The sequence below is a fragment of the Mercurialis annua genome, linkage group LG8 (genome assembly GCF_937616625.2).
Source record: "Mercurialis annua linkage group LG8, ddMerAnnu1.2, whole genome shotgun sequence".
Lineage (NCBI taxonomy): Eukaryota > Viridiplantae > Streptophyta > Magnoliopsida > Malpighiales > Euphorbiaceae > Mercurialis > Mercurialis annua.
The window spans coordinates 14,787,075-14,797,785 of NC_065577.1; the positions used below are offsets into that span (position 1 = coordinate 14,787,075).

Consider the following 10,711-nt stretch of genomic DNA (forward strand, 5'->3'; position numbering starts at 1 on the left):
AACCTTGATCCCATCCTTCGACACCACGTGTCCTAAGAAGGTAACATGTTCCAGCCAAAACTCGCACTTTGAGAACTTAGCATACAACTGATGCTCTCGCAAGGTCTGTAGTATAGTTCTCAAGTGATAAGCATGCTCCTCCTCATTCCGAGAATAATCAGGATGTCATCAATGAAGACGATAACAAATTGATCTAAAAACGGCTTGAAGACCCGATTCATCATGTCCATAAACGCTGCTGGTGCGTTAGTCAACCCAAACGACATGACTAGAAACTCGAAATGCCCATAACGCGTTCTGAAGGCAGTCTTAGGCACATCGACGTCCCGAATCCGAAGTTGATGATACCCGGATCTCAAGTCAATCTTGGAAAAGCACTTCGCACCCTGCAACTGATCAAACAAGTCGTCGATGCGAGGAAGGGGATATCTGTTCTTGATGGAAGCCTTATTCAACTGCCTGTAGTCGATACAAAGCCGAAAGGAACCATCTTTCTTCTTAACAAATAGAACTGGAGCACCCCACGGAGAAGTACTCGGTCTGATAAAACCACTGTCTAACAGTTCTTGCAACTGCTCCTTCAACTCCTTCAGTTCAGCAAGAGCCATCCGATACGGCGGTATCGAAATAGGACCAGTTCCAGGAACAATGTCAATGTAGAACTCGATATCCCGATCAGGTGGTAATCCAGGCAACTCCTCTGGAAAAACGTCAGTGAACTCATTCACTATAGGGACAGTGTTCATACTGCCCACCTCAGCATCCATGTCTCGAACCACGGCTAAGAAAGCTTGACAACCTTTACTCATCATCTGCTTTGCCTTGATCGGAGAAATCAGATTCTTCGGTGTCTCTGCCTTCTCCCCTTGAAAAGAAAAGGGCAGATCACCTGGAATCCGAAACTCAACCGACTTCCCTCGACAGTCGATCGAAGCATAATGGCGCGCCAGCCAATCCATCCCCAAAATCACGTCAAAAGAAAGTACATCCAAAACCAACCACACAGTCAGACAAGGGAGTAGAAACAGATAAAGGTTCACACAGACTTGTTGGTGTTACACCCAACTTAGCAGCAAAACACGTAGACACAAAAGAATGGGTTGCACCCGCATCAAATAAAACAAGAGCATCTACGAAAGAAATCTGAAGAGTACCTTGCACCACTGCGTTAGATGCATGAGCATCCTGAGGAGTCAAGGCGAAAACTCTGGCCAGACCCTGACTCTGCTGCTGAGAGCTCTGCCCGGTACCATAGCTGCTAGAACCTCTACCACCGTTGCCACGGCCTCCAAAACCACGCCCTCCAGAACCTCGGCCCCGCTGGCCACCAAAAGAAGCAGCAGGTTGAGAAAACCCTGCTGGTGCAGAGAACACTGGTCTCTCACTCTGATAGGATGGCTGAGCAACGCTAGCTGCCGACATCTGCTGCCCAGATGCCTGACACTCTCTGGCGAAGTGACCCGGCTGGCCACAAGTAAAACAGCCTCCTGGTGCTAAACGACACTCGCCCGGATGTCGACGTCTGCAGTTTTGGCAGAAGGGAAAACTAGCACCTCCGCTGTTACCGCGCCCAAATCCACGGCTGCTACCGCTGTTGCCTGAACTGTAGGTGTACGGCTGATAACTCTTCTTGACACCCCTCTTCTTGTTCTTGTACTGAGAAGGTGCCGATTGGTAGCTACTACCACCACTCTGCTGTCCAGGGCCAGAAGACTTCTTGGTCTGAGAAGGACCAGAAATATCCCCAAACTGCAGTAACGAGCTCTCCATACGCCGAGCACTGTCTACTACGTCTGTAAAATCTCTGCGTGTCTCGGTCAGCAAACTCACAAAATCGCGCCCTAAGCCTTTTACGTATCTGTTGTTCACCCTTTCCTGATCTGTCTGCAAGTCCGACGCAAACTGTCCCAACCTCACGAACTCTGTCGTGTACTCGGATACTGACCTATCATCCCTAGTAAGTGAAAGCAACCTGTCTCTGTGACCCTCTGTCACTGAAAACGGCAAGAAAAAAGCTATGAATCTCGCCACAAACTGAGCCCAGGAGATGGTAGCCATGTCAGCATGAATAGAGCTACGAAACCAGTCTCCGGCTGAACCCTTCATTGACATCTCGATTAGAACGACGGTTTGACGCTCAGTAGCCTGTAGTCGCCGAGCATTCTGCTCAACCTCCTCGAGAAAATCCAGCGCGTCTCCAGAACCGTCAAACTCAGTTGGCTTCAGCCTCATGTAAGCCAATACCAGATCCTTGTCAGTGGTTCCAACACCACCAACTACTGCACCACCAGCCTGTGGTTGCTGTTGCTGAGCAATCTGACCTAAAACCGCATACTGATCCTGCAAAGCGACTTGTCCCGCTTGCAGCTGAACATGGTTGAGTTGTAACGCATCGACTCCAGCCAAAAACGTGTTGAAGTCGAAATCGTCCAACTCAGGTTGTGCCGCACCTGGTGCTTGATCACCCCCTGCAGCACCGCGTCCTACGCCTCTGCCTCTACCTTTGCCAGCTTGGCCTCGGCCACCACGACCTCGACCAGCTCGACCCCGACCGGCTGGGCCTCGGCATGCTACTCCTCTACCATCTTGAACCTCTGGTTCATTCTGGTCCACCTCCATAGAGATTGCATCATCAACCTCAGCATTTCGCTGAGCCGCAGCATGAGTACGAGTATTCATTCCTAAGAATGAACAAGAACAATTTTTAAATAACACAGCAAATTTCATACCCAAGCATGAAACAAAACAAGCACCAATTAAGATTTCCCGAGAAATCAACAACGATAAAAATTTATTCACCCAAGTGAAAACAACCACATAATAAGCAATAAGCAATTAAATCCACACGACTGACTCACGACATTCCTATAGGAGTAGGCAGAAAGTTTTGAAAATAAAAGATGATGTTTCAAAGACAAGACTCGAATCCTAATTCCGCAGTAGTTCCTAGGACAATTTAGTCACTTAACAAGCCAAACAAATAAACACTTAACATTTAAAAGGCCTTGGTTTGAAACCAAAGCTCTGATACCAAGTTTGTCACGACCCATTTTCATGAATCGTGACCGGCGCTAGGGTATGGGTATGGCTGTACCAAAACCCGTAGCTAGCCTTGCGGATAACCAACTTATATCATTTAAAACAATGTACCTGCAGAAAACCACATGCTCGGGGGCAACCGAGACTTCAGCCTAATCTAACAGTACAATAAGCAACATATATTCAAAGTATACTTATCTGAAATTATAACTCCAACAGTATGACAATATAATATAAATACCATAATTACTGTAGTCATGCCCAAAAACGATAAAGTAATCACCAACAATCAACAGTCTAAAATATAATAAAAGACTAATCATAAATAATCTAATACTACTACTGCGGTCTAAGAGTTTAAAACAGTTCAACTCTTTTATTCTGAAAAATAAATAAGGAACCTCCGAGAATGAAAAACGGAGATCGACCAATGCTCAAATCATAAACCTGGAAAATTTTGGAAAACAACGGGGTCAGATTTACTGAGTAGAGTTTATATAACCATTTACGTTTATTAAGTTAAAAACCTTTAAAACGTTTAATAAAACATTTTCATTATGGATTATCAATGAAGCCCTAAACCACAATTCTAAATCCATTATCGTGTCGGTGAGACGTATCTCAATAACCGATCCCCGACTATCACTTAATAAATAGTGAGCCCAGGAGACGTATCTTCCACCGGTGCCCTCACTAAGGTGAGACGTATCTCAAACCTACCTCAATACCATAATCATTACCGGTGCGCACGCAGTCCCGATGATGCCCATCGAGTAGCACGTTCCAAATCAAATCCACAATGCCGAAAAACAGTTCGAAAGCTGTTTATACATATAAATATACAAAATATAACATTTGCTTAATAAAGAGGTAAATAGAGATATAAACTCACTGCTTGCTAAATCCACGTGATCCTGGCAAGCAATCTAACTCTAGTTCGCCTCTGAAGTACGAACAGTCGACGGGTCTAAATAAAATATTAAAATCATAATTAAAATCAGACCCTAACTCTAAGGAGTACTAGACACCACATAGGACTAGCACAACACAATACCAAGCCACATTTAATAAACACTTATATTAATGCATTCCAAAAATAACCCAAGTTATAAAGTACGTACAAATCATGTAAATATATTTAAAATGATTCGTAAAATAATTTAAATAAATCCAAGTTAAAATCCGTATTAGTGAGTCAGCCGAGTTATTTAAAACTACCAAGCTTCTTCCCACTTGTCGGGCGCCTTAGTCTAACCCAAAATAAAACTTATTAAATTTATAAACCCGAGTTTATAAATTAAAATAATTTAATAAAATAATTATCCATTTTAAGTGGAATTTAATATCTTGCAAATTAAGTAACCTAAGTTTCAACCCGAAAACTTGATCAAATAAGTAATATAAAATTTAGGGACTAAACTGAACTTTAGCCAATTAGGGACTAAACTGTATTTTAGCCAATTTAATATCCGAAATCAAATTAATTGCTTTTGTTTATAATTAAAACAAAATGTGAAATTTCTAACCAAAAACTTAATTAAATAAGTTATAAAAAAACGTTCAAGGGCTAAATTGTAATTTAGCCAATTTTTATGCCCAATTTGATATTCGAAAACAAATATAATTACCCGAGTAATTACATTTGTTTAAGTTATAAATTATATATCATTTTCAATTATAAATCGAAGTAAACTAAAAGTTAATATCAATCAATTAACAATATAATAACAATAGGGATTTATTGGGTTTAATTAAACAACATAAATTATCACTTTGGCCATTTAGCCAATTTCCATAACCAACCAAATGCTTTCCCTCCAACAGATTGAAACAATCAATAATTTGGTGACTAAAAAGGACATTTAGTCATAACAATTTAAAAGCAACCAATACACTTTCTACATATCATCACCTTCATCAAAGCATAACTCATTTTTCACGTAAACAATAGTTTACAGTAGCAACCCGACCATGAAACCAAACCAAAACCCAAAGGTAATTCATGAACTGAGATTCCATATTTAATGACCCAATTATCAATGGACAATATCATTAAGCAACAAGATCATAGCCAAAGAAAATTAAAAGTTCGGCAGTAACATCAAATCAGTTCTCAGTTATGAAATAAAACAATTACGGTGAGACGGCGGCGATTCAAACGAGATCGATTACGTACCGTTTTATGAAAACGAGATAGGAAAACGTAGATACGTGGGTCTAGAATCTCTAGGAGGAAACGGAATCGATTTCGATCTACAAACGAATACGAACAAATCAGTTAACGGAATTGCCGTTTATAAGCCAAAACAGAAAATCCAAGAACAACGATGAAGAACATGAAATATCTTACCAAGGTTGAATGAGGAAGCGAGGGATGAGCGATGAGTTGTTTATGATTGTTAAGAATTCAGAGAAACGGCTAGGGTTAGAATGATAGGTATATATTTAGGAAAAAAAAAGAAACGTGGATGGCTCTGCAACTAAGCTTAGGCTTAGTAGAAATAAGAGGTCTCGTTGCCCTTAAGCTAACAGGTGAAGATTTTATTATTATAATTTTTTTTTTCATTTGATTTTGAATTGTTGGACCACCATAATCAACTCAGCCAAAACTAAACCGAACCAAACCACTAAATTTCGAATTTACCTCAAATCATATTCGGAAAACTTGTCGGAAAGCACCGAAAAATAATACGGGGTATTACAGTTTACTTGTGCACTAGATTTAGGAGCACCAACTTCTGCGCAAGAGCCACGCCCAGGATTGTTCAACTTCTTAGATGTATGCGCCAGTCATGCAACAAAAAAGTGTGGAAATGAGATATTTAAATCGGTGTTCTTGAATGGCACACTTTCTCATGAATGTTGTGTTGAACTCGTTTCTACACTAGGGAAATCCTGTCATGACGAAATGGTGAGTTATATCGCTCATGGACCGAACTTTGAAGCACGTCTGCAATACTATTTGGCTAAATCATAAGAAGTATACATTGGTTGTTTTCCTATTCCGAAGGCAATTGCAAACTGATAAAAATCTAGCACGTGTAATCTCGTCAATTATGTTCTCAATGTCCAAACGGTGCACTACTTATGCTACGCATCGAATAATGAAAAGTGGAATAATCACTTTGTAAAATTTAAAAATAAAACATAATAAAAACATCTTAAGTTCTATTATTTGTTATGGAATACATAGGATAATATCAATTACTTTGTATTATAGCACTATGAAATTCCATTTTTTTTAATCAAACCTTTTATTAAAAAAATCGAAAAAATGATGCTCACATTTTACAAGCAGAAATATTAGAAGACAAATACATAATTTAATTGTTTTTTAAATATAAAATATATGTCAATGTGTACATAATGGACGTATATTTAAAAATATAAAATTCATTGCACAATTAAATTCTGAATAAGTAAAATAAATAAGGTACTAGTCATGTTATTAAAGCAACAACTAGCATAGTCGACTTATGTTTTTATTAAATTAAAAAAAGAAGTATGAATTTTTTTTAATTTTTGCTATCCATAAATCTCAAAATTTACAGTTTAAATAATCTTTATACGGTATACCAGTAAAAAATCTCTGCGTTGTAATGGCATAAGTAATTATTTATAATTACATACTAAATTTTGTGGAATTGGGTTAAATATCTAATTTTATATTTTACATACCAAGAGAGTTATATAATTTCTTTGAGTTCGAACATATCTATTTGCCGATATTATAATTTTAAATTTCTTTAACTTTTTGAATTATTTCGTACGGTGTTGAGAAATTAAAACCATTTAAGTCATTTTTTATTTCATTTAAATTCTTTTACACTAAACCATATGTAAATTTTACATTATCTGAATTAAAAATATTTATTAATACATAATCTATATGAATTAAATTTGCATGTTAAAATATTTAATTCCTTGAGAAGGGCGAATATAATTCTAAATAATTTCTGAGTAAATAATAAAGGTGTGAATTTTAATCAATTTTAGGAAACAATAGCGGTAGATTCCTTATCCGAAATTTGATATTAAGATATTGTTTTAGATTTCTTGTACTTACCTCAAGCCTTACACTTACGTAATACAAAAGAATTATTGTTTTGCACAAACACTAGAATTGATTCTAAGACATTTTCTAATTTTATATAAGTGTTATCCATTAAAGATTAGAAAATTTAACTTTTAGTATAATGTTATAGTCCTACATTCACGTGTTCTAATATGTATATGATAGAATCATATTTTAGTAGACTTACATTCACAATTTGCACATTTATAATTCTTTTAATTTTTTTTATTAAACAGTTGTAGTGGACTTGTATATTTATAATATTTGGACTAGTATTGTTCTGTACCACCCAAAACGAGTTCTAAATCTTAAGATTAACCCACTAAATGATGTCATTAAACCCTCATTAAAGGTTATCAATCCATGTAATATATGTTGATTACACATCCGATTGCGTCTTATTCATAATTGTATATCCTATTTTTTTTATAAACATATATATATTCATTTAAAACTATTATTAAAGAATTGAATTTATAAATATATAAGGCTCATTGCTGCTACAGTTTTAAATGGCAAACTTTATTGTAAATGTTAAATAAGTAAGTTTTGTAGATATTTAAAATATAAGTAACGTAATGAATTAGCACAAATATTTTAATTTTACCCTGTAGAAGTGTTTGTTTTTAGAAACACATTACGAAATTTTAATTACTAACGAAACTGCACATATTTAATTATATATTTTATAGGAGTTACAAATACATGTATATATAAATAGTTTGATGTGCAACACTAGAATTACTCCATAAAAGATATCTTCATTCCATACTTGAGTAAATATTATTTTATCGAACAAATGGCGGGAGTTAACAACCTTCTTATAGCAGTTGCTGTTTTTCTTAGCATGTCACTGTTTACTTGTGCACTAGATTTAGGAGCACCAACTTCTGCGCAAGAGCCACGCCCAGGATTGTTCAACTTCTTAGATGTATGCGCCAGTCATGCAACAAAAAAGTGTGGAAATGAGATATTTAAATCGGTGTTCTTGAATGGCAAACTTTCTCATGAATGTTGTGTTGAACTCGTTTCTACACTAGGGAAATCTTGTCATGACGAAATGGTGAGTTATATCGCTCATGGACCGAACTTTGAAGCAGGTCTGCAATACTATTTGGCTAAATCACAAGAAGTATACATTGGTTGTTTTCCTATTCCGAAGGCAATTGCAAACTGATAAAAATCTAGCACGTGTAATCTCGTCAATTATGTTCTCAATGTCCAAACGGTGCACTACTTATGCTACGCATCGAATAATGAAAAGTGGAATAATCACTTTGTAAAATTTAAAAATAAAACATAATAAAAACATCTTAAGTTCTATTATTTGTTATGGAATACATAGGATAATATCAATTACTTTGTATTATAGCACTATGAAATTCCATTTTTTTTAATCAAACCTTTTATTAAAAAAATCGAAAAAATGATGCTCACATTTTACAAGCAGAAATATTAGAAGACAAATACATAATTTAATTGTTTTTTAAATATAAAATATATGTCAATGTGTATATAATGGACGTATATTTAAAAATATAAAATTCATTGCACAATTAAATTCTGAATAAGTAAAATAAATAAGGTACTAGTCATGTTATTAAAGCAACAACTAGCATAGTCGACTTATGTTTTTATTAAATTAAAAAAAGAAGTATGAATTTTTTTTAATTTTTGCTATCCATAAATCTCAAAATTTACAGTTTAAATAATCTTTATACGGTATACCAGTAAAAAATCTCTGCGTTGTAATGGCATAAGTAATTATTTATAATTACATACTAAATTTTGTGGAATTGGGTTAAATATCTAATTTTATATTTTACATACCAAGAGAGTTATATAATTTCTTTGAGTTCGAACATATCTATTTGCCGATATAATAATTTTAAATTTCTTTAACTTTATGAATTATTTCGTACGGTGTTGAGAAATTAAAAGCATTTAAGTCATTTTTTATTTCATTTAAATTATTTTACTCTAAACCATATGTAAATTTTACATTATCTGAATTAAAAATATCTATTAATACATAATCTATATGAATTAAATTTGCATGTTAAAATATTTAATTCCTTGAGAAGGGCGAATATAATTCTAAATAATTTCTGAGTAAATAATAAAGGTGTGAATTTTAATCAATTTTAGGAAACAATAGCGGTAGATTCCTTATCCGAAATTTTATATTAAGATATTGTTTTAGATTTCTTGTACTTACCTCAAGCCTTACACTTACGTAATACAAAAGAATTATTGTTTTGCACAAACACTAGAATTGATTCTAAGACATTTTCTAATTTTATATAAGTGTTATCCATTAAAGATTAGAAAATTTAATTTTTAGTATAATGTTATAGTCCTACATTCACGTGTTCTAATATGTATATGATAGAATCATATTTTAGTAGACTTACATTCACAATTTGCACATTTATAATTTTTTTTTGATAAATGATAAGTAGATTAGCTCAACCACAAAGAAGTGGAAGGCAAAAAGCATTACAGAAATAGCTACTCATAGCCAAAGCAAAAAAAATCAAAACATCGGAAGACATCATTCCCAGAATAGCTAAAATCTTGATTCGAAGATCTGTAAAAATCTACTGCTTTGTGAATACAAAGGAAAACCAATGACTGAATATCTACCTCTTCGTCTTCAAAAACCCGTTTGTTTCTCGCTTTCCAAAGATGCCACAAGCCAAAAAACCAAATGAGCTTCCATAAGCTACGGTGTCTGCCAACCGATAATGCTATCCATTGAGAAAAGAAGTCGTCAAGAGATAACGGGATTGCCCATCTGACATTACATTGAAATAAAATAGCCGACCAAAAAGACCAAGCAAATTGACAATGTAACACGATATGAATGCTTGATTCATCTTCACAACATAGAAGGCAAGAAGAGCTATTAACATCCAAAATACCTCTCTTTATCAAAGTGACATTCGAGGAGATACGATCTCGCGATAGTAACCAAAGAAAAAATTGAATTCTTGGCGGCAATACCTCTTTCCAAATACGCTGCAGCAGTAGAGGAAGTTGAGTCTGATTAGAGTGCAAGGAGTTAAGCCAAACAGCCCGAAACGAAGCAGCCGTAAACTGCTGCTGTGATCTCCAAACAAAGGAGTCGTTGATAGCTGGAAGAGCATGCAGATGCGGTAGCTGTTGCAACAAGGAAGTCAACTGCTGCTGTTCTCCTAACCGAAGACTACGACGCCAAAACAGATTGCCGAAATTCTGCCGATCACAATCAAAAACAGCAGCTACCGTTACATCTTTGTTTCTGGAGAGTTTAAATAATTCTGGGAAAACTAACTTCAGCGGAGTAGGCTGCCAACGGTCATGCCAAAATCGAATGCGCGAACCATTTCCCAAACTCATAGAGATTGAGCATTTGAAACAGTCCCACAACTCTCTATTTTTAACACAAGATTTGTATATGCCTTTCCATAAATGTGAAAGATGCATTACATTCAAGTTTTCCAGGTCGAAGGATGAATTAAGGGGAGAACTACTAGAAATAACCGCACACCACATCGAATTTCTATCACAAATTAACAGCTTCCATAACCATTTCATTAAAAGACTTTGATTCTT

At 35.5% G+C, this 10,711-nt stretch overlaps 1 long non-coding RNA gene across 1 annotated transcript; it reads right to left on the bottom strand.

Moving 5' to 3' along the window:
• Positions 1–3,621: 3,621 nt before the first annotated feature.
• Positions 3,622–5,547, bottom strand: LOC126660002 (uncharacterized). Its single transcript, XR_007635183.1, has 3 exons — positions 5,390–5,547; positions 5,216–5,292; positions 3,622–4,006 (listed from the first exon to the last, which is right to left on the bottom strand). It is a non-coding gene; the product is annotated as an uncharacterized LOC126660002 (long non-coding RNA).
• Positions 5,548–10,711: the final 5,164 nt, after the last annotated feature.